Here is a 24,816-nt window from a genome sequence, read left to right on the forward strand (position 1 = left end):
CAACGGCTTGCAGATTAGTATTAAGCACAACAGGACTGTGTATAACATTCTGTCGCACAATGATTGAAGATCCTCCTGAGGCTCTATCACCTGGAGGAGAAAACGAATGATACGCATTAAACTGGCGTAAGTTAAATTGGTCTGTCTGCTTTAAATATGTCTCTTGTAAGCAGAATGCTGATGGATTAAAATCTTGGACTAATAGATGTAATTCATTAAAATTAGTCTTTAATCCTCTACAATTCCACTGTACTATATTTGTTGTAAACACTATCTTTTAGGGGGATTGACAGGGGACCTACCCCTCACCTTCCTTGAGGGCGACAAGCTATGTGCCCTGTGATGGCTCGTGTCGGACACATCCATGTCCTCAAGTGATCCAAACTTGTTAAATAGCTGGATCTTGTTTTCTGCCCCTTTCGAGGCCCTGCCACTCTGATACCTTTTAGATTGTTCGGGTCTTGGTTTTGGTTTGTTCGTTGAAATTTGTTTGACATTTGTTTCTGATTTAGACTGTTCAGAAACTATTTTTGATGATTGGTCTGCATCCTTATGACAAGGTGTCATTGATTGAGTGAATACCTGTGAGGTTTGGGAGGTAGAGTTTACTTGTAGTTGTCTCACCTGCATTTCTGTAGATAATAACGTTGGGCCAGAGGTTTTGGCCCACGTGTAATCAGTCTGGCAAGCTATGGATTGACATGAAACATGTTTAGTCGTGGTAGAAACCTGCAGAGAAGCAGAAACAGCAGAAGAATATGTCGGACCTGCTTGTTCCTGAGCAATAACAACCTTTTTTGCATCGAAAAAAGATATATTACGTTCATGCTTAATCTTTGATATTTTGGACTGTAGTTTCCACGTAGGACAGTCTTTCGAAGAAGAAGGATGGTTGCCTGAACAGTTGACACAGCTAGTTGGTTTGTGACACAGATTACTATCATCGCATGTTCCAGCACACCGATAACATGCAGCTGGATTATGGCAAGATTTCGAGCCATGGCCATATTTTTGACAAGTGTAGCACCTTAAGGGATTTGGGATAAAAGTATCCACTCTTAAGTTGCAATAACCAGCTTTCAGCGAGTCTGGACGAATCGGGAGACAAAAAGTAAACAGATAAGTGTTTGTTTTTGTGATTTCGTTATTTCTTTTTGCTGTAAAACGTTTTACAGCAGTAACTCCCTGGGAGTGTAATTCATTCACAATTTCATTTTCTGTCATATCAGAAAGGCATCGTACAATATCACGAACGATGCCTTTACTACTATTCAGTGTCCTGTGAGGGGATACCTCCACAGGAACATTAGCTAGAGATTTGGTGGACAGAAGAATTTGGGATTGTATTTGTTTTTTGCATTGGATCAATAGAGATCCAGATCGCAATTTCTTTATTTCCTTGACTTCACCAACCAAACCTTCAATACCCTTTGATATCGCAAATGGGTTCAGTTTAAGTGGATCACCATTCGGAGCAGACATGACGAGAAATCGAGACCAAGCATCAGGATTTACGAGTGGTCGAGGAGAATCTTCATCTCCAGAAGAGAGCGAATCATCCGATTCGTGTGAGCGTTTTTTTAGTGGTGGTGCCATGGTAGTATTAAATGTGTTTCACCCTCCTAGCTCCCCACCCACCATGGAGTGTCTACGTGGACGATGCCACACGTCTGTGGATCTCCAACAGACGGCACCAAGGATACCAGGAGGGTATACTCAAGCAGAAGTACTAATCAAAGATCAATAAATCCACCGGATTGGCCCATGAGCCACCGCCTTCTGGCACTGGCATCTAGGCAAATTTTGAATATATCAAATAGTACAAAATAACAATAGACATATATATTCACATAAAACAGTTCTGTCATAAACTGAAACAAGTCAATGATAGATATAAATTTCCAAGCCGGAATAGTGAGAACAGTGAGCAAAATGGAAGGTGCTCAGGGCTTGGCATGACCAGCCGATTGATAAGACCGGGCCCATCTTACCACCCGTCTAGGCGAAGTAAGGATCAAAGTGGTGTATTGGGCAAAGGAACACTATTCCTGGAACCAGTGCCCTCAACCACCAGACTCCCGTCCTCCGCCGACACAGGGACGCAACCCACGGCAAACAGGTTGCCCATTTTAGTCGCCTCATACGACCAGCAATGGGAGGCTGTGGAAATATTCTGCCCCGGTTCCACACGGGGGAAGAGCTATTAGCGTTACCCAGCACTCACCACGAGGAGGTTGCTCTTCACGAGTGCCAAATACTGTATTGAGGCGCCTAGACAGAATACAATACAAAGCCCTAATGCTGGCTGCAGGCACCTCACTAGAAGCACTACAAGTAGAAACGGGTGAACTCCCATTGAAACTAAGAAGAGAGCAGGCAATATTATCGTTCTGGGGACGAACATCAAACCCTTTGGTTAAACAGATATGGCAAGACAAAAACACTCGAGATGAAGCCCTTGCTCAAAGAAATCCCTCACTAAAGCCATCTGGGATATTAGTACGTGAACTCATTCGAAGTCACAATTGTGATGACATTCAGCCTCCAGAAAGTCACTACAAAGGGTTACACCCTCCCTGGACTTTAACAATTCTCAAAGTTGAAACTGCTTTAACATCAGAAGTCACTAAAAAAGAAAACCCAACCCTACTACGATCAGTAGCTATCACTAAAATTCAAACTACCTGGGACAGCAGGGCACATATATATACTGATGGATCCAAGAATCCTATCAACAACAGTGCTGGTTACGGGATCCATATCCATAGCTCCAAACCCCAAGCACATTCAGTTCGCCTGCCTGATGGTCAGTCAGTATCACGGCATCATGCATTCAAACTAATACCGGAACTTCAGGAAGCAAAGGCAATCGTCCTATCAGACTTGCTAAGTGCACTTCAAGCCATCAGTGGCAGAAACTCAAACTACAGGCCAAATACAGTCAACAATATTCTATACGAATATACAAAACTATCGGACCAAGGTGGAGCTGTGTTGGATCCCCTCTCACATAGATATTCATGGAAATTAAAAAGCAGACTCACTGGCGAAGATAGCTCTAGGCAAAGCGGATATACAGCCTATTCCCTTCAATAAACTAGAGATAAAAAGCAAATTCAAAGCATCCATAGAAGAAAGATGGCAAACCCAATGGGACGCAAGTAAGATCGGCAGATGGCTATACAAAATTCAACCCAAGGTCCAACAATAGCCAAACTCATACTCAAATGAAAGGAAAATTGAAATTGCTCTCACGCCTCAGACTCGGTCACAAAGAGCACTATGACAAGGTTGGTTCATCTTGCAATCAGGCTGAAACCATTGTTCACGTGTTACTAGAATGTCAAGACCATGCCCCAGCCCGGGCTAGGTTAAAACAAGAATTGCAGCTAGATCCGCTATCTGTCATAGATCTCCTAAAGCCAAACTAACTCTATTTCTGAGAAATGGACAGCTACTCGAACGTATATAAACAGAGCAGCCAAGGATAAAAATGAAATCATATCAATGCAAAAACCGAAATTATGTGAATACCAAACTCACAATAGACATGTATACCCTACTCACACACTGAGTCCCAAAGAGGGACAGGTCAGCCGAAATTGATTGGGCAGAAGGCGACCTCTTAAACACTTAAAACAACAACAGTGTTGGGCTGGGTGGGTATGTTTGTTTTGTTGTCTGTGTACTGATATATGGCATAATATGTATAAATAATAACTTATGTTAATTAATGTTTAACTGACTAACAAAAGTTGTTTTTATAGATGCCAGTTTGATTGTCAATGACCATGATGCCAGTGCGTCTACATTGGCAGGAAGTTTACTGCATTCTCTCCCAGTCCCAGACGAGGCACCAAGTGTGACCTCACAAACCAGGTACTAATGAATATAAAACCTATGAATTATAAGCCATGAAAACAATATTAATAACCACTGGAACTAGCTTATTTTAATCTGTACTTTGTAAAACAACTGTTATCGTGATCACCACGTTCGTTAATAGTCTCTTGAATGTGTGCTAATAACATTTTTTGCGTACAGGTACATTCAGAAATGATGAATAAAATATTAATAATAAATTGCAAAAGGTTTGCAATCCTCTTCCAGTACACATAATATATATTTTTCCACTTTGTTAATACAGTAATGAGTTAAATTATTTAATTGTATTAAATGGCCCGTGAAGATCCGGGGTAGAATAGGTCTTCAGCAACCCATGTTTGCCGTAAAAGGCGACTATACTTGTCGTAAAAGGCGAATAACGGGATCGGGTGGTCAGGCTCGCTGACTTGGTTGATGCATGTCATCGGTCCCAATTGCTTGGATCGATGCTCATGTTGTCAATGACTGGATTGTCTGGTCCAGACTCGATTATTTAGACCGCCGTCATATAGCTGGAATATTGCTGAGTGCGGCATTAAACAACAAACCAAACCAAAAATTGTATTAAATAATTTCAGCTTCAACACCGGCCTAGCAGAACTGTTGGATGAGAATGAAGATGATGAAGAATATAACCCCAATATTAGTGACACGAGGTATATATATTCCATCTTTAATACAGAAATTATATACATTGTATCATTGCAAGGTTGCAACTGTTTATTTAAAAAAAAGCCCTCATAAGACAGATCAAATTATCAAGATATTTAGTGTGAAAAGTTATTCAAACAATTTTCCCATAATCAATATCTCAATTGTATCGCATACAGAGAAGGATACATGCTTTTGTATGCAGTCTTATGTACCTGACTGCTATCTTGCGATATTATTGCCAGTTTGGCCCATATACAATAACAATGAATTGTACAGATTAAAATATTGTTCATTAACTGGAAAGAGGATTTGCTTCTTATATAATGTGCATGGGCACTTGTAAGTGATTGTAAGTGAGAATAACATGTGTTATCGGGGCTACTTTTGGAGAGGACATTGAACAACATCTCAGCTTTAGAGGAAGATCTCCTAAACTTGCCCGAATTTGCCACAGATGATGATGATACCCCTGATCACTTCCCCATCACTTCTGATCCACTGCTTGAACTCATCTGTGCACCGAAGTTTATTGGTTACCTGAGTCCGATCATGGAGTTGGTGAAACTGAAAGCCGGTGACATGTGTACAAGACCAGCCTGTGTTAGTCCGCTCATGCTCACAGACAAGACGTATGGCACTGCCTTGGTTGTACGATGGGATTGCACTTCTGGTCACTTGTGTGGATCCTGGGCCTCACAACCAAATATGAAAAGGATGTTTTGTGGAAATCTCCAGCTGTCGACCAGTATCCTCTTCAGTGGCAACTCCTACGTGAAGATTGCTCTTCTAGCAAAATTCCTAAACCTTGGAATTATTGGCAAGCCAACTTTCGACCAGGTTTTATATGATGACAATAGAATAAATTGACATCCTGTTAAAACTCTAAGACATTAATATTCATTTATTTAGTAGTAATGAAATAAAAGTACCTAGGTGCTTAGGTACATGTTGACATTCATATATATTTGTTGAAAAATATTTTCCTGTATTACTAAGACACAGGTTAGCTACTTCCTGCAAATACTGCTGCGACCAAAATACAAATAAGTAGTTGAAAATGAATTATGCTTTCATTTTAGGTTCAAAGACTATATGCTGCCCCTGCGATCAATAAGTACTGGACTATGATGCAGACGCAACTCCTCTCAGAGAAGGTCCGACGACAGGATGTCCGTGTAGCTGGTGATGAGAGGAATGATTCTCTAGGTCATTCCGCCCAGTTCTGCACATATTCGTTCTTAGACCTGGACACAGATCCTATATTGCACCTTGAAGTTGTATACGTCCGCCAGTCAACATCCAGTGTTGCTATGGAGCAGGTTGCATTTCAGCATGGCCTAAACTTCCTTACTTCCAAAGTAAAGGTTACAGAGGTTGTCACTGATCAGAGCCCAATGATTACCAAAGTAATGAGTGAGTATGAAACAGATTATGATGTACTTATACTTATCAAGAGTACTAAATACTTAACACTAAACACTTGTGGAAATATGACCTATTATCAGTCGACTCGATGAAATAAACACTTTATTTGACAAGATTAATCTAATATCCTCTATATACTCTGTATATTAAATGAAAAAATGGGAATAGTTCATGAAGGATCACACCTTTAATTATATAGAACGAGAGAAAGTTCAAATTGTGGACAGCAGGAAATTCATTGGGAAAATTTAGAGTTGTGGATCCTACCACAATGCTATGTTGATTTGCAGGAACACCCCTGGATACCAGGTCATTGACCACCAGTACGACATATGGCATGTTGCAAATAAACCTGGAAAAGCGTCTGATTGCTGTGAGTTATATATATTCTATAAAATCTACTCCACTAACAAAATTAGATGTATTCCCCAGGGAATGTACTTTGAATTTACAGTGGTCATTATTCTACTGGTCTATTGCTTATGCTTTATTTTTCTTATCTTTCTATTGATTTGTACTTCAGTCATGCAAGCCAAATTCTGCGCTGAGACAGTGGATTACACCTATTAAGAATCACTTTTGGTGGAGTGCTCAGGTCTGTGAAGAACAAACAGTCAAAATGAAGGTAAGTATCTGTTAAATGTGTTTCCTAGGTAGTTTACAATTACAAATTCATTGGTTACATATATAGTTGTATGAGATTGTGTGAATACAGTAATCTCATGATTGTTTTACTTGTTTACAGGAAATCTGGCTCAGAGTCCTGTCCATGAATGACATGTTGCAGGACACACAGAAAGAAAGTGCTCTCATGCCCCCATCAACGAGACAGAACAACCATGGCTAGACAAAAACAGCCCTGAGGTGGACTCCCTGCGTCATGTTGTAAACGAACCAAGGTTTCTAAAGCAGTTTAACACTGTCATATAGCTGGAATATTGCTGAGTGCGGCGTTAAACAACAAACAAACAAACAATTTAAAAAAAAATGAATGTTGCTGAGTGCGGCGTTAAACAAACAATTTTTAAAAAAATGAATGTTATTATCATTGTAACAATTTATGATAGGCTTTAAATAAACAGAATAAAATATTTTCAGAATATGAATAACTTACCGTTAGTTAAATGTTGCATGTTCTCATTTTTCAGATATACCGGCGGCCTGGAATCATTTAATAGTCACATTCTGATGTTCTCTCCAAAACCCCACTCCTACCAGTAAGTAATTTTGCAGTTTATTCGGACCAGTTTATTGGTTGCATAAATTGGCTTATGTCGTAAGCATATTTTTATCATAAATATAAGATTTATCACAAGTGTTTTTGACTAGGAGAATATTGAAATATTAATTGGTATTTGTGAAAGTGACTTCAATCAGTTTGTTGCCATTTCCCTTAATCCCTAATTTGCATATATATACGAAAGAGTACATACAGGTTATGTAATGGGACCATAATAGCCATATCAAGCATAGTAATATTATAAACATCTACCGTCATTTACTTAATAAATTATGCTTCAGGTTCACAGGCTATCGTGCAAGGAACCAGTTGGCAGCAATGGACCACAATCACCATCTCCATCGACCTGAGCAGATCAACAGTGAAGGCGAAACAATGTAAGCAATAGGCTTAAAAGTATTCTCAGACAACTTGTTTTCCAAATCAAGAGGGAGACAGCTTCTTCTTTTCAAATTGGGTGAAAAGTGGGTATCAGGGGTCAAAGTGTTGCCATGATGTGTATTAGACATAATACAAACCATAAATCGAATCAACAATAATCATATGTATGTTATTACATTATAGGTACATGGGTATATACAGTAAGAGGACCGAGCGCTGGAGACCAAGGGCCGCAAAAGTGCTCAAGAAATACTCTTACAGATGGGACCTACAGATGATGGCCTTTCGGCAGAGGGACCAGGAAGAAACTGGGGGCTTGAAAAGGAAGCATCCCATGGCAGACGACGATCCAAGGTGCATCTCGTCAACTATTGCAAAGAGACCCTGTCCCCCGATTGCGGAACAAAGTGAAATAGCTGTAAACTGTTGTAAATGGTTGCTGGATTAATGTAATTTTAGTTTACTTTTTAAAATCCTGTTCAGGTTGTGAGATACATTGGGAAAGAGGATAGTGAACAGAGTTATCCAGCGTATATGTCAGATATACATTGAATTATAATTTGAAATAAAGAAGATTATAGTATAGTATAAATTGCTATGTATTTTAATTTTTAAAGTCTGTTCAGGTTGTGAGATACACGCATATAAGACTCCAAAGTCTCCAGATTGTTTAAACTGTGTACACTTTGCGTATGTACTGACATGTTATGTCAGCAACGCCATAAAGGTAGTGTAACATACTACACAGCTGTGTCTTGAGTACATTTAGGAGATCACAATTAGTTGAATTGTTATTGAAGTTTATTGGGCAATTGGTAACAAACAATCAACTTATTAGATAACAATTCAAGTAATTCCATTGTGATCTCATAAATCTACTGAAGACACAGCTGTGTGTATTCATTTAGCATGTTACATGTCACATTTCATTTATTGTGTTACTGACATAACATATGGGCAATAAGTAACACCCAACCTATTAGATAACAGTTCAAGTAATTGCCTTTTCAAAGCCTTTATGGATGGATGAGGTCCCAAGTCTGGCTAGATATCAGGAGCACAAGGGACCTAGAAATAACAAGAGACAAGTTAAAGAGAAAGTCATTTCAAATTGTTCATATGTACACTGATTAATAAATATACAACACTGAAGCATCACATGGCTTTGAATCCCGGGTAGATCCCCCTGGGATCTGGGAACCTCAACAAGACGTCCATTACCCATGCCCAGTCGTCCAAACGCTCTTCATCTTCGCTGTCAAGTAACATGTCAGTCTGTGAAGAAATGTAATTTAATAATGTTACCTGGATATCGTATTATTTTGCAATAAAGGGTGACATTTTGTGTTCAGTTACTTTACCATTGTTCACATGTTTGAGATAAAAAAAAACTGTCAATAAAAATAACCAATTAGCAGTAATCAAAAGCATTTTTCTAATTATTACCTGTGCTCGAACCTGGTCAACCGCAAGCCTCTGCGGACCCGAGCAGCAGTTGCACCCTTCTTCTTTCTCTTCTGAGAGGAGTTGTGCACAATTGGGGTGGTGTGACGGGTGTCAGCATCTACTTCCTGAAATGATATAAGGCATTTTATTAGAATCATAAATGATAATAATAATAATCTGGGAAAGTTGTTTATTCAGGTATTCTATTTGATAATAGTACAATATATTATTAAAATTCGGACAAGTTCACTATCATAAATCATATAGTGTAATGAAACAAAAGTATTCAAATACCATCTCATTGTCCATGTCAAGTCTCTCTTTTTGCCCCAAGTCTTCCGGTTTGTGGATGGAAGTGGCATGCCACGCCTTTCTTCGGGTTGCCAACTATCTTCGCTGTCAAGCAGGTTCTAAAAAATCGATATTTGAGAATGTATTAAACAATCCCAGTGGGCAAAATTCCAGTAAATACTGCCCAAATACAAAAAAATTCATAACAAAATACTTCACTATTTGTTATACTTTGTAAATAATGTGAATCGACTATTATTTGTGCATCATCTTGTGTAATTACTTAGGTACTTATTTTTATATATTGGGGGAAAACATACATCTCACGTGATATAAACGAGTAACGGTAAAAACATACAATTTACCTCTCGGGCGAACGGCAGGACTTCTCTTTCGGCGGAATCATCCATATCTACGTCGATCGGCATCGGAGGCTGGTGAGGTGAGGTGAGGTGAAATTGGGTTTAACGTCGCGTCCAAGATTATTGCACTTATATAGCGACGTGTCGGAGGCTGGTATTCATGCTTGTTGATGCAAGGCACCATCAAACCACATGTGCACAAATCGGAGCACGGTATCCCGGCAGCGCGGCACGGACACGATCCGCTCTTGGTTCCGCGAGTACACGTATTTTTACAATTGCAAACGATGTCTTAAGAGCTGGCCATTTTGAGTGTCATCCATCTTACTTACTTATTTATATTGGAGATTCTACGTGCGCTTTCCGACTGCAAGCGTATGTCCATCTGTGTGGTATGGGTATATAACGAGGTAAGGAACCAATCAGCGTTCATGTAACAGACATGGGGCTTCCCCGTCGCGACGGCTGGGATGACCAGTCTGCCACAGTGGACAGTTGCCCAGTCCCTTGCGCGTCTCGGTCGAGTGAGTGCGGACTGTCCACCTGGCAGCTAGACGAATTTAATTGTATTGTTGACACGCGGGTAGAAATCGCATTAGATCAGTGACCCTTTAAGTTTCACTATTTTGAACAGGATTTGGAAGAGGCCATGTGTTGGCCTTCACAGTTGGAATATTTGAGATCTTGAGTACAATCCGCACTCTCGTGGTTGCCACCACAACGATGACAAACAACAGGGCGTCTACAGGTTTTCGAACCGTGACCAAACTTTTGACATTTATAGCATCGGAGTGGATTGGGGGATGTTGCCATAACCTGCTTTAATTGAATTTGGAACCGATGGACGAGCACAAGTGAACAAATATGTGTTCGTTTGGGCAATATTTTTCATATTGATTTTTCATCCTTTCGGGTGAAACGTTTGACGGCTTGAACTCCTTGATTTTTGAGTTCTGAAACAATTACATCTTCCGTCATGTCTGAAAGGGAACGTTTCCTGACACGTTTCACTGTCCTATGCTTGGAAACAGTAACCTCAATTTTAAGCAAAGTGTTGGATTGATAATAAATTGAGAGATTTTCTCCTCGAAAATCCCACCAGAAGAGATCCAGTACGCAATCGTGTGACATTTTTAACTTCTCCACAATATCCATATATAGCAAAGGGATTCAGTTTGAGCAGTTCATGATCTATGGCTTCGATCACAAGGAATCGAGCCCAGGAATTAGGAAGAGTATCAGCTTCATCAGACGAACTTGAGCCTTAATGACGTCTTTTTGAACCAGAATGTGAGTGAGCCATGATTATGTTGAAGTGATTCAGCAACCCTGCTCCCCACCCACCACGGAGTATCATAATAGACAGTGTTGCAATGCACCGGTTCTCCAAGATGCAAACACCAGGGTTACAGGGTTGTTATACTCCAGACAATATGACACAAACAGCAATATCTGTACACCAAAATAAATGCCAGGCTGGGCCTGCCCATGACAAGAATTTGGATACAACATTACATACGAGTTTGGAGGTCAACATTACCAGATTGGCCCATGAGCCACCGCCTTCTGGCATGATACTCTAGGCAAATTTGTACATATAATTTGCAATGAGAACATACATTTCTAGCATTCAAAATTACAGAACATACTTTACTTAACATGAACGTTTTCCATACACATGGCATGGCGTGACCAGCCGATTGATAGAACCGGGCCCATTCCACCACCCGTCTAGGTGAAGTTAGGGTCAAAGTGGTGTGTTGGGCAAAGGAACACTATTCCTGGAACCAGTGCCCTCAACCACCAGAATCCCTTCCTCCACCGACACAGGGGCGCAACCCACGGCAAACAGGCTGCCCAATTTAGTCGCCTCATACGACAAGCAATTGGGTGCTGAGGACACATTCTGCCCCGGGTCCACACGTGGGAAGAGCTATTAGCGTTACCTAGCACTCACCACAGGGAGGTTGCTTTTCAAGAGTGCCTTCTTAACTTTGAAGCCCAATTGATTTTACCATGACTCATATCAAACAATATAATTTTAAAGCATTTCTTTGGTAGTCCCGAGTCTAGCATGGATAATAATGTATACCAATATTTTATACACTGCTTGTAGGCATAAAATATGCAGGGTATGTCCCACATTCACCCCGTACAACATGATTTGGAGTTCAGACCAAGAAAATATTTGCATAGCTAGACACGAACGCCTTCACTAACTCTGCTAAGTCAATTTCTAGTCCCTATAGTTCGGCACCATACAATAAAATTGACATCACTTTACTATCTAACCCTTTGAAGAAGACATCATACGGTAAGGATCTTAGTTTCGAAAGATATTTTAAGATACCAAATAATGCCTTTCTAAATTGCAACGAAGAATTCGTAAAGTGTTTATTCCAGGTTAACTTACTAGAAAATATTATACTAAAATACATGTAAGATGAAAGACATTCAATGCGATTGCGCTCAAAATACAATTTCTCACGCCTAGAAAGGATACCAGCATTCTTAAAAACCACAACTTTAGTTTTATCTAGATTTACGTTTAGGTCATATTGATGACAATACTGTTGTAACACGTTAATTCGTTTTTGAAAACTACGAATAGTGTATGATAAAAGAAATGACCCGCAAACAAAAGTAAGAATAAATGAGTCAAGTCTGGATGTATTGGATGCCAGGATACCATGAGTTTTCAACTTCATAAACAAGATCATTAAACAATGAAAACAGCAAGGGGCTTAAGACACATGCCTGACGAACCCCCACGATACAGTCAAACATATCTGAAACTAAAGTATTAAATTTAACGCACGATTTTACACTTTCATTAATAGACTTTCCAGACGTTCACCACAACGGTGAAACCCACGTGCACGGGTATGGTGCTGACAAACCTAGAAACATAATCGAGGATCGGGTGGTCAGGCTCGCTGACTTGGTTGATGCATGCCATCGATCCTAACTGCGTGGATCGATGCTCATGATGTCAATCACTGGATTGTCTGGTCCAGACTGGATTATTTACATACCGTCGTCATATAGCTGGAATATAGCTGAGTGTGGCGTTTAACAACAAACCAACCCCCACTGCCATGACATTTGTATAGAAACACCATCTGGATATGACTAATATATGTAGATGTTACGATACCTATCTATACGAATTCGTACTATTCTCAACTGGGCTTGACTTTATCGAGAAGGATACCCTGAAAAAAGTTAAGTAACAAACAATCACCCGGTAGAGTTGGAGATGTGCAAATAAGTATACTCAACCGCAAAAGAAACGTCACCCCATGTAACATTGCATGAAAAGTTGTCAAATTCTCAAATTTAACATTACCTTGTCCGGAAAAATGAAATCTGATGATAAAAAAACCAAAGCAGCTGACAATAAAACCGATCGCCCAAAGGCATCACGGCAACGGCCATGGTAACCCGATGCACGTGTGTTCCGTGCAAATTGAAATGCACATGCGCTCCCCATGTCTTGCCCTATAAGAATAGGTCTTCAGCAACCATGCTTGCCATAAAAGGTGACTATGCTTGTCGTAAAAGGCGACAAACGGGATCGGGTGGTCAGGCTCGCTGACTTAGTTGATACATGTCATCGATCCCAATTGCGTGGATCGATGCTCATGATATAAATCACTGGATTGTCTGGTCCAGACTCGATTATTTTACAGACCGCCGTCATATAGCTGGAATACTGCTGAGTGCAGCGTTAAACAACAAGCAAACAAACAAAAACTATTGTTTTGACATACAAGTTACATAACAGTGAGTGAGTATGATTTTACACTTATAAATCACGGCGGACAACACCAGCAATGGGCTTCACACATTGTACCTATGTCGGGAATCGAATCCGGGTCTTCGGCGTGACGAGTGAACGCTTTAACCACTAGGCTACCCGACCGCCCCTAAATAACAGAAAGAAATGGCCAGCGTATGTGTGTCGGCTTACTAGATTGTCAAGCAGGTATAACATTAGATTGGCCACTCCGCCAATAGGATCCTTTGTGACAAACGCCCCTTTTTGTGTAATGGCAAGTGACACGTGTTCACACACATAACCGTTTCACATAACCTGCAAGGGTTGTATGTGATGTTTTAATTACAAATTGACCCGAATTAAATATAAACAGGCTATAAGTTAACGTGTTGTACATTATTTACTTTATTAAGCAGCAATTAGTAAAGAGTTCAGCATGACAAATGTTACTCTGAACACCCTAGCAAAAGAAACTATAAACTGAAAGATTGCGGATGCGATGTCAAACATGAACATGTTCACTTTACATTGTCAAGGTGTCGGAATGATTAAATCTTGGAAATTCTATATCCGTTGTCCTAGTAGCTGTCCAGAGAAATCGAAGTTAAAAGGAGTTACAGACTTGATTTTCAAGTCTCAGTGGATAAATTTGAAAATCTGCGTATGATAAAAAAAACCTGAACGAAATTGTTTGTCTGGAGGATAGAGTGATTGAGGTAACTCATTATTCCGTAGCTTGAATAAACTATAAAGAGTCAACGCCAGAGAATACTCAATCTCTATTAAGTGCCGAAACAGATTACATTGGTGAATATTATATTATATCATACAAATATATGTTGCATGTTATGTATTCAGTCTTCGTTTGTGACACAGCTGAACAATGCATGACGGTTTACGACTACGAGGTCGTAACAATGATATCCTCATTTGGGGTTTCGAGCAATGTTCTGTTGACCCAAACTCACAATCACCCGTGGTTGTCGTAATTTCCCTGCTTACAATGTCTGTGTTCGGACGATGGCGTCTGGTATATATCGCTATCAGTGCTTCTCATTTGGCGTTTTCTCTTCTCTGTGGTAATTATTTAATCAACGATTGGGTTATTAATTTAAAAGTGATCATTGATGTGTAGAATGTCTTGCTGCAGCCGGGTAAGACTGAACAGATTAGAGGTGCATAGCAATACTCATGGATGTTAAGTCAATAAACCTACAGTTTACGGATTGAACATTATAACTGTCTGTCAGGTTTCTTAATGCTTAATGAATGAAATGAATGAATGAATGAATGATCTTTATTTCCTCCATTAATTGACCCGTGAAGATCAGGGGTAGAATAGGTCTTCAGCAACCATGCTTGCCGTAAAAGGTGACTATGCTTGTCGTAAAAGGCGACTAACGGGATCAGGTGGTCAGGCTCGCTGACTTGGTTGATGCATGTCATCGATCCCAATTGCGTGGATCGATGCTCATGATATTAATCACTGGATTGTCTGGTCCAGACCCCATTATTTAGAGACCCCCGTCATATAGCTGGAATATTGCTGAGTGCGGCGTAAAACAACAAACCAACCAATCCTCCATTAATTTCGGAGAGTGACAGATTAATAGTTGTCGAGCTCTGTTCAAGACCTCCATTTCAATTTAGTTGCTTCCCCACTATACCCATATAATTGTAACGCCACTCTATTGCTCCATCCGTGTGTTGCTTCCAACGAACACTTTCCTCCAAATACATGTAGCTGAAAACCCCTATCAACACGAACTTGTTCACAATGAATGAATGGTCTTTACTTCCTCCACTGGTTTCGGAGAGAACAAAAACATATGCATGTATATGTCATAAATATTTAGACATTATAGCGAAACCAGAAGACTGAAAGAAAATTTGAAACATGTGATACATAAATCCGTTTGCTTTGCTAGATACAGCCACCCCAGGGTTTCTCTAGGAGTGTATTTACACACTGTAATCTGTATTCTACAGGTACAGCATGGACTGTAGGTTCCAGGAACTGATATTTCTGGAGAAGATGTTAATGAAAGTAGTCCATGTAGTAAGGTCATTGCATTCTACGATTTGTGTTATGCCCCCAAGTAATGTCACAATCTTTAATGATGTGACACAATTGATGAAGTGTCAAATTATCAAACAGCTTTTCGTGCAGAGCATTTCTTCCACGGTGTAACATGTCACAAACAAGCAGATGATGATTCGCAAAATGCCCAACTTGACAACGGCAAAGATAGATTGTTTGCTTGGGTTAAACCTGTTACACAGACTCCATAGTGTATGGGGTACAAGTTTTCCACGAATGGCTTTGAATCGTGATAAGTCTGGCCCGAGTAACATGCTGACAGACCACATCACTGACTCTAACTTTGACACTAAATTTAAAACTAGTTGTTCCATGTTTTCTAGAGGTTAGTGTCCAGCTTCTATACATTTGAAGAGGTCATATATCTTCACTGTGTTCATACGGTCACGGATCACTGACACTCTTGAAAGATTATTGCACAAATATTGTCAAACTTGCATGTAAAACACTTTTTTAGAGAAATGTGAAGATGGAGTCCATAGATTAGATAGATAGATAGATTCTCAACATATCTTACATTCCTGACCATGGTCCCAATAAGGTTATGCCTCCAGACCAGTAGCACCTCGTCTGCAATCCCCCATGTTATCAATGCAGCGACCCCCTTTCTCTCACCCCTTTTTAGACGTCCCTGGATGCCTAACGTGCATGTGCCTGGTCAGTGGTAGTTCAAAGTTGTATCCCCCCTCAGGGTATTTTGGTAAAGGGGGACTATGGGGGAGGGTGTGTGAAACGCCACTGATTAACATGTATTAATACAGGGCCCGTCCTGCAAATCTTGCCTCTGATACTTGTCAGAGGGGTACACAAAGTATGTGATCGAGACTACCAGTTGTCGGACTTTCATTTTTATGGAAGTCTTGGTGGATGAGTGGGTTAAATCGCTGGCTTTGTGTGCTGGCGATTAGGTGCATCACGCTGGCAGTGTGGGTTAGAATCCCAGATTGGACTCAACCCAAAAAAAGTACGAGAATTTGTACTTTACTCAGAAAGTGTTTTTTTTAATTCAATGCCTTTGTCGTTCAGAATCTATCAAGGGTCGGACACCTCTCCACACAGACATTCCCTACAAATTCCCTACCAGTAGAGGGTCAATTCCCCACACCTACCAATATTTTTATGAATGAACATTAATTTATTTTATGGATTACATACAGATCTTACAAAGGATATGTTATACATTTTGCGTGCAAGGAGGGCGGGATTAAGATATAATGCAAATGATTTGCTAACTGTGTCTAATAACTGGTGGTAGATATTGGAAGTGACTGAACATGGAGAAAGATGTGACAGATCTCACAGAGGTTACATTCAACAGGATCATTACCTCGTGATCATATTAACGTTATTCTAAGCGGTTTCGAAGAACTGTTCAAATGGAAATGAATTAAATTTGAAAGCGAGGGAAGAAATTAGTAGTCAATGTTTTTCATCAAAACCTCTCCGTCTCTCTTGTCTCCTCAGTCCCCAGCTTCATAATGTTTTACGAAGGTAGTATATTTAAATTTGTAGTACGTAAATATGGAAGCATACGCATAGGATGACGAACACTTGTCAGTCAACAACTAAAATAAGTCTAACAACTTTATAGTGTCTGTGCAATACCGTATTATTGGACACCGCATGTGCACAGGAAAGCTGTTAGGAAGAATCAGTCCCGAATAAGATTGATTCAATTTGTTTCATCATAACATAATTTTTATACAATTATCTCTGCATTATCATTTTGTTTAATTAACCTAATTTCTTATGTCATTGACTGATTTTCAAACCGCAACTTTTGGTATTACATAGCCAGTGCCCCCAATCCTTCGTGTATCATAAAACACTTCAATGTTTTACGTCGTGATCTAATGTAAGACAGCGTGTATAACGCCGAAATGGAGAACGAACAGCGGCATGTCGCGTTCAGGAGGTCGGTCGTGCCATATGGTGGAGGGGTGAAATGGTGTTAGGAGGAAATTGTGTGGTCATCGTTAATGGAAATTTGACAGCTCAGCTTTACATGGATGACATTCGTCGTCCGTTGTACTACCATTTTTCTACCTTTACCGCATGACAACGCCAGACCCAATACAGCCCGAATCCGACCGAACGTCCTTGCAGCCAACACTGTCAACATGTCGACTTGGCCTACACGCTTCCCTGACATGTCCCCAAAAGAACCCATAAGGAATGTCGTGGATCGTCGTGTTTGACAACGACCACAACTTCCAGTCAACCTACAAAAACTGGTGCAGGCCGTCCAAGAAGAATGGCGACGTATCCCAGGTGAAGTCATCAGAACAGGGAGAACTTCAGATATATTCCGATACATACTATTGCTTCAGGAATTGGTGCTGATGTAGCTAAAGCTCTAGGTTCCTTTCGCGCATTAACTTGTTGTGACCAAGTGTCTTTCTTCGCCATCAAGGGCAGAAAGACAGTATGGAACACATGGATAGCTGACACAGAAGTCATTGATGCATTCCAAACACTCGCAAATGGACCTACTGAAGATGATGTGAAGGAAATCTTCCCCATTGTGCAGCGTTGTGTGTGTCTAATGTATGACAAAACCAGCACCAGCAGCACAGTCAGTGTTTCCGGAAGAGAACTGTTCACCAAAAAGGGCCGATTAGCTGAGATTATTCAACCAACAGCTCCAGCACTGTATTGCTCTCCATTGTCCAAGTCAGTCGCGTTGGCTTTAAACTCCAACGGATTCACACGAACCCTTCTGGAACTAGAAGAGGCATCCAAGTCATGTGGAGAGCTACTGAAGTTCGGATGCATGAAAGTATGTAGAGCGCGATAGTCTTGTGTTGTTTGCAGGTCTTGTGCCTGCACCGCTTTTCAAATTGAGCGACAGTTGCAACCGAAGTTAGTGACAGAGAGATACGTGTTTTTCAATTTACACCTCTGGATGATTTGTTTGATCATTGTGATTGTATTCTATATATGCTTCATGGCCACCATGTACTGTTTATAACACCTGGAACCAGTAGGATCGGACAATCTTCGTCATGAAAATACTGTGAACTATACTGTGAACTGTCAACTGCAGATGTGTTGACCGTGACAAAGGCTTTGCATACTTTCTGCAACTGACACTCTCTCTGTATCTATTGTGTGTAGTGTTCCAAATTAGGTCTCATTGCTCTATTGTATTTGGTGGCCCTTTCAAACTTTGTAGATGCATCAATTTCTGGTTGGAGAATTATTTAAAATGCCGACTCTGCTTTTGACAGAGATTATCATATGAATAAGGAAAGGGTTTTATCGCTTTTATTTATATCATCTATGAAATACCATTTTTTGCACCGTTTATTAATTTATATTTTATTGCGATGTTTATAATGTTTTAATTCATGTCAGTCATATTTGAATTGGCGGCCATCTTTAAAAACCTACTTTAACTTAATATTGTACATTGTAAATGTATTCTCACTATTGTGTAACTGTTATCATAAGTTTGGTAACAAGTATATTCATGGTGTCACTTCTCTGCATGAGATAATGTTGAAAATGACTGGAATTTAGGGACGTTATCGCGGATTTTGCATAAATATCGTTGATGTCAGTATTGGTATATGCTCACATTGATGGAACAGGTTAACGTGTGAAGTTCAACAATGCCATTTCAATAAATAGATGTTCAATGTTGACAAACTAATGAAAATTGCGAATTTTGTGCATTTTGAGAGTCCATCTTGGATTTGGCGGCCATATTGGAAACACTATGGTAACCAACTATCTAAAAAGGATCAAATGAAAGAGAAGAACCATAATACAAAATATGAGAAAGTTATATGAAAAACTAAAGGCCCAGTGATTAGAAATGTCCAAAACTAAGGACAATTTTAGGGGCCATCTTGGATTTGGAGCAAATGTCATGTTTTTAGCTCAAAGTGTACAATTTAGTCAATAAGCCGCTCCACTTTCTGGAGAAGTTAAGAATTTGAACCCGGTACCGTGTAACATGCATGCCACACGCGTGTGCAACGATTGACCCACGCGTGCTTAAACCCGTGTTCAACCCGTTGAGCAGCTGTGTCTCATGCGTATTACAGGCGTTCTCAATGTGTGTCGTGTCAGCCCAATGGACATTAGTGTATGACACATTTGACAGTTGAAACAAACATGTTTTTCTCCCCGCTTTGTCAATTTGACGCCAGCGAGTAAAGGTTTCCATAGCTACGGAAGAACGCTGCTGAAAATATGTGAAAGGTGTGCTTGAATTAAACAGGAGATATTCGGGATGAAGTAGGAGGTAGGTTGTTTTTGTGTGTGCTGAGATAGAGTAATAATATATAACATTTATAACCAATGTGAAAATCGAACTGAAATGAAGGTTTTAGGGCTGTGGTGTTGACGTTTTAAATTTAAACTTAACAAAATGCTTGCTCAATAACTGACATTGGAAGTTTCCAACTTGGCTGTATACATTGATGAGCCTTCTTTATTTATTTCCTTTGTACTTCTACCATCTTAAGCTGTGGGCGTTACACGCATGGTGGTATCTGCCATTGTGCTCTTAGCGAAGTCATGAAGGGATATTCTAGAATTAGTTGCGTTATTCGTTGGTACAGAAAGGATTGTTACAGTTCTGACCGTGTGTCAACGTGTTTATACCATTTTGTCATAAAGAACAACGATTTATGTTATGCGAGCTTAACACAGATTTATATTATGCGAGGTCTTTTCCTGAGAAAGGTTTAACTTTTAGTAGAGTCGACATGGTTTAAGTTATGAATGAATGTTGTAGAACGACGGTGTCAGCAATATTCCAGTTAAACCACTTGCCTTGTTAACTTGCCTTTACATGTGTTTTTGAAGGGTATCACTGATGGTGGAGGATACGCTCACCTTTTCGCGAATACAGGGTTTCATTCCACGGCGGCCGTGGTCTGCAACAGTTTTCTAAACAATCTATGGGACTTGTGGATAATTGTTTTGTAGCCTTAGCAGTTCTTGAAATTATCAGCTTTTTCTTAGTTGTTCAGTTTTAGTTTCAATAAAACTCTAAAAATGCATGACATTTGAGTGAAAGGTCAGTGCAATAATGAGAGAGACATTTTTAATTAGGAGTCGATGGGAGTGGCGGGTAATTGAATAGAAATTACATGCATTTCTATCTTTTTAAACAATCGTTTACAACATGTGATTTTGGGTCTACTGGTTCTTAAATGTATGGATATGTTGTTTCGTATTCAATTATATTTTTATTTAAACCCTAAAAAGCATGACATTTACTTGAAAGTTTACGGCAATAATGAGATGGAGACGATGTCTACGTGCCGGCTCATCAAAAGCGAAATGCGGCTTGACCTAGTTTCGACCCCTATAGACAGTTTAACTGCGCTCATTTCCTGTGGGAAGACATTGTATATCAAATGCAATATGTGTGGTAATCGCATAGTTGTCAAAAACATGGTTGAAGACGTAAAACAGGACACGAAATTGTTGATGTTGCCAGTGTTGATTAAATATTTTTTGGAAATTATTTTGTTGTAAATTTAATCTGATGAAAAAAGACTTGTTGCAACGCATCAAAACTTTTTTTGTCTCCATTTAATATCAACTGAGGATCGGCAGTCACGTGACTGCGAGCGGCTATATTTAGCAGCGCGTGCAGCGTACTCACATTACCCGCAGGTACTGAAAGTGAGTGTGTGAGTATGATTTTACGCCGCTTTTAGCAATATTCCAGCAAAATCACGGCGGGGGACACCAGAAATGGGCTTCACACAAGGTACCCATGTCGCGAATCGAACCCGGGTCTTCGGCGTGACGAGCGAACGCTTTAACCACTAGGCTACCCGACCGCCTATGGTACTGAAAGAAAAAAACATGCACATGTAGTATTTAAAGCGCAATTGACCAAGTTTAATCTATTGCTCGAAGTAACGTGACTGCCGATTCCTACCCGGATTGTGACCACGTGATGATGTTTATAGCGAGGAAAATGGATATTTCTTGAAAAGCTCAATTTGAAATTTTTGCCATTACTGTAAGTCATATTCCTCGTCACCGAATGACTTGTTTTCACTATTATCACACATGCACGTGATGGTATTTCAAGTGACGAGGTCTTTGAGTCGCTCTTCTCTGTATTTGATATTATATAAATATTAAAAATTATTACAATTGAATGTGGTAACTGTGTCTGTTGTCTGTAATAACTACACAACATTTGTTATCAATAATACGTTATAATAATGTCATCTGGAACAGGTATATATTAATGTTCGCGTCATGAAAATCAAATCGATTATCGCATGGTGATGTCATCTTCAAGAAGTGAGTGAGTGAGAGAGTTTGGTTGCCCAGTCGTCTATGGCGTCGATATTCGCTGTGCAGAGTTGCGTTCCTTGGGCACAACAGTAACCTTTGATTGTGGGTTCGAATCCCGGTTCGCCCCGATTATGTTTCTAGGTTTGTCAGCAACATCCCCGTGCACGTGGGTATCACCGAAGTGGTAAACGTCCGAGACCTGCATCACTGCGGGCTTTCCTGGCACGCCGTGATATAACCGGAATACTGTTAAAAGCGGCGTCAAACCCAACTCACTCACTCACAACTGGATATGTGCATGGACTTTCCGTGGACGATGATCCTTATATAAGAGTAGCTTGGAATTACTACTGTTATATTAAAACTATATTAGAATGACTATCAGGTGCAGTTGTGTAGCCTAGTGGTTAAAGTGTCCGTTCGTCACACCGTGGACCCATCACTGCGGGTCCTCGATTCCTCTCATGGGTACAATGTGTGTAGCCAATATTTATGGTGTCCACTGCCGTTATATTGTGGGATATTGTTAAAGGCGGCGTAAAACCTTACTCTCTCTCTCATTAAAGATCGGTTCTCAAATTGAGACGTGTGTATCAGTAAGTTACAGAGGGAACAACATATTTAGATTAGGATTGCAAGCATTCAAGCTGTTCAGTTATCAATGACAGTTAATTTACAAAAGAACCGAAAACTATCACCTTGGCAGCATGTTCGCCAACAGAGGTGTTTTCTGTACTTTAATGTGGAGTCTTCACAGTCTCCGAAAGGTTCTGGGTGGATTTGACTAGGCAGCGCTTCCTGGGAGAAGTCCCATTCGCTGTCTGGGCTGCGTGTAGAGGGGGCAAGGGCCCTGAACTGATGATGAGACTAACCAGCCTGTCTGTGCCAGGATCACCCAAACCCTCTTTGCTGATTTTTTTATTTTAATCTGTAAATAATAAATTATAGTGCCAGCACATTGAGATGCCATGCCGCAGTTCAACATGAATACCCCACTCAGACACAGTATACTGACTCCGAGCCGACCAGTCCTTCTTTTAGCCCCTTAATGCCGATCGTCAGACAGGGTAACAACAAGTACCATCTTTTAATGTCTTTTGGTATGACGCTGCCGGGGATCGAACCCCGAACCTTCCGCTCTCCGGGCGGACGCTCACCTTGACAATCCAGTGATTGACATCATGAGCATCGATCCACGCAACTGGGATTCGATGACATGCATCAACCAAGTCACCGAGCCTGACCACCCGATCCTTTCAGTCGCCTCTTACGACAAGCCTGGTCGCCTTTTGCGGCACGCATCGGTTGCTGAAGACCTATTCTACCCCTGATCTTCACGCGTCACATAATTTTGAATAACGTCGTCACATATTTTGTAATGGTTTGGTGGTTGGCCCATATATTCTTGAATCAGTTTATTCAAGGAATTCTTGGTTCCTTCTCAGTCTTGGTGTTCATTGTGTCACAATCACATTTGAGACTCAAGTTCTGTTTCGTGTACATTTTTACAACCTAATATGCATTCCACCAGTTGCAAATCATATTAAATATTAGATTAAACTTTACGCATTTTACTTTACAGTGGAAAATAGAAGTCGAAAAGGCTGAGAGCACCGAACTACCATCTCCAGTCCACGCCATTACTTGAAATCATGTATTTAGTCATTATATTGGCATCAGTTGCAATCTTCATCATCAGCTCTTGTGGTTGCCTTGGACACGTATTATCACTCAGAGCTGTGAATGCCATCTCCGAGAAGAAAACGACTTTTTTAGGTTTGTGAAGTTGTTAAACTACATTTTTATTAATAATACAGTATTACAAACTGTATGTAATGACTTATCGTTAGTGCGTATCCAGTTGATGAAAATTAATTTCAGTAAGGTATTCAGTAAAGACCAGCTATCAATAATTTAGTCCCTGCATATACATATTATTATTTTTATATATATACAATAAATAGAGTAAACACAATCACTTCGTAAAATGCTCTCAATGGCACACCTATAAAGACTATTATAAACGTAATGCCACTTTCGCCTATTGTGCAATTCAATTCAAACACATATTGTATGAACGGCCACAAGTCCATATACAAGTTACATAACATATTTTATAGATTCGCCCATTGTATTGTAGATACCTTTCTATCTAGTAGTACTGTAAAATTATTGTCCCCCCGAGGGGATACATAAGCTCCACATCGTTCAAAGTAAATTTAAGCCTACCACGATTTTAATCGTAGAATATTCGTTAGTTTTAATTGACGGCTAAACTTGCATATAATCGCCAGTGGCTGAAGGTATGATGTAAATCCTGCTGGGGTCCATGCAGGTAGCAAAGGTACTATAAGTCCCCATGGTCCCCAGTATGGTGATCTACCTTCAATTGCTGGCGATCTATAGCCCGTTTTTACCATGTATTGTTCTGTTTTATAATAACTTTTTATGGTCACGTACTAGTTTTAAAAATTGATATCTGTGATAAGTCTAGTAATTATACTGTCCTTTGATGACAGGTTTTAATATAGTCTAAACTGATGTTTTCTTAACGTATAAATTGCTTTAGTCACGATATGGCTGAAATATTGCCGATGTGACTATAAATACTCACTCACTCACTCTATCTATCTATCTATCTAGTAGTAACCTCTAAAGAAGTTTTCCTTTTTCCAGTAAGACCTGATTATTTGAGTAGGAGATGGAATTTGGACTAATGTTCAGACGTCCAATGTTCTAAAATCGAAGGCAAGAAATGAAACCTTTTCATTATCATGATTATGGATGACGGGAATGGAACATGCAACCTCACATATCGTGTTAAGTGTTTGTTATGCCCATTTTTCTCACTGAGCTACCGGGGCAGGTGGTAAAAAACGTTAAATTTTAGGAGTCATGACTTAGCACGTGTTGATATAGCTACTGTACAATGTACAATGTCAACTCCAGAGAATAATTTGTCTCAGTTAAACAG

General features: G+C 40.0%; 1 pseudogene; it reads left to right on the plus strand.

The window, feature by feature from the left end:
* Positions 1-1,480: 1,480 nt before the first annotated feature.
* On the plus strand, positions 1,481-8,001 carry LOC139457894 (uncharacterized; annotated as a pseudogene).
* The last annotated feature ends 16,815 nt before the right edge of the window (positions 8,002-24,816 follow it).

This window comes from Haliotis cracherodii, unplaced genomic scaffold (assembly GCF_022045235.1).
Source record: "Haliotis cracherodii isolate W230 unplaced genomic scaffold, xgHalCrac1.p SCAF_1, whole genome shotgun sequence".
Taxonomy (NCBI): domain Eukaryota; kingdom Metazoa; phylum Mollusca; class Gastropoda; order Lepetellida; family Haliotidae; genus Haliotis; species Haliotis cracherodii.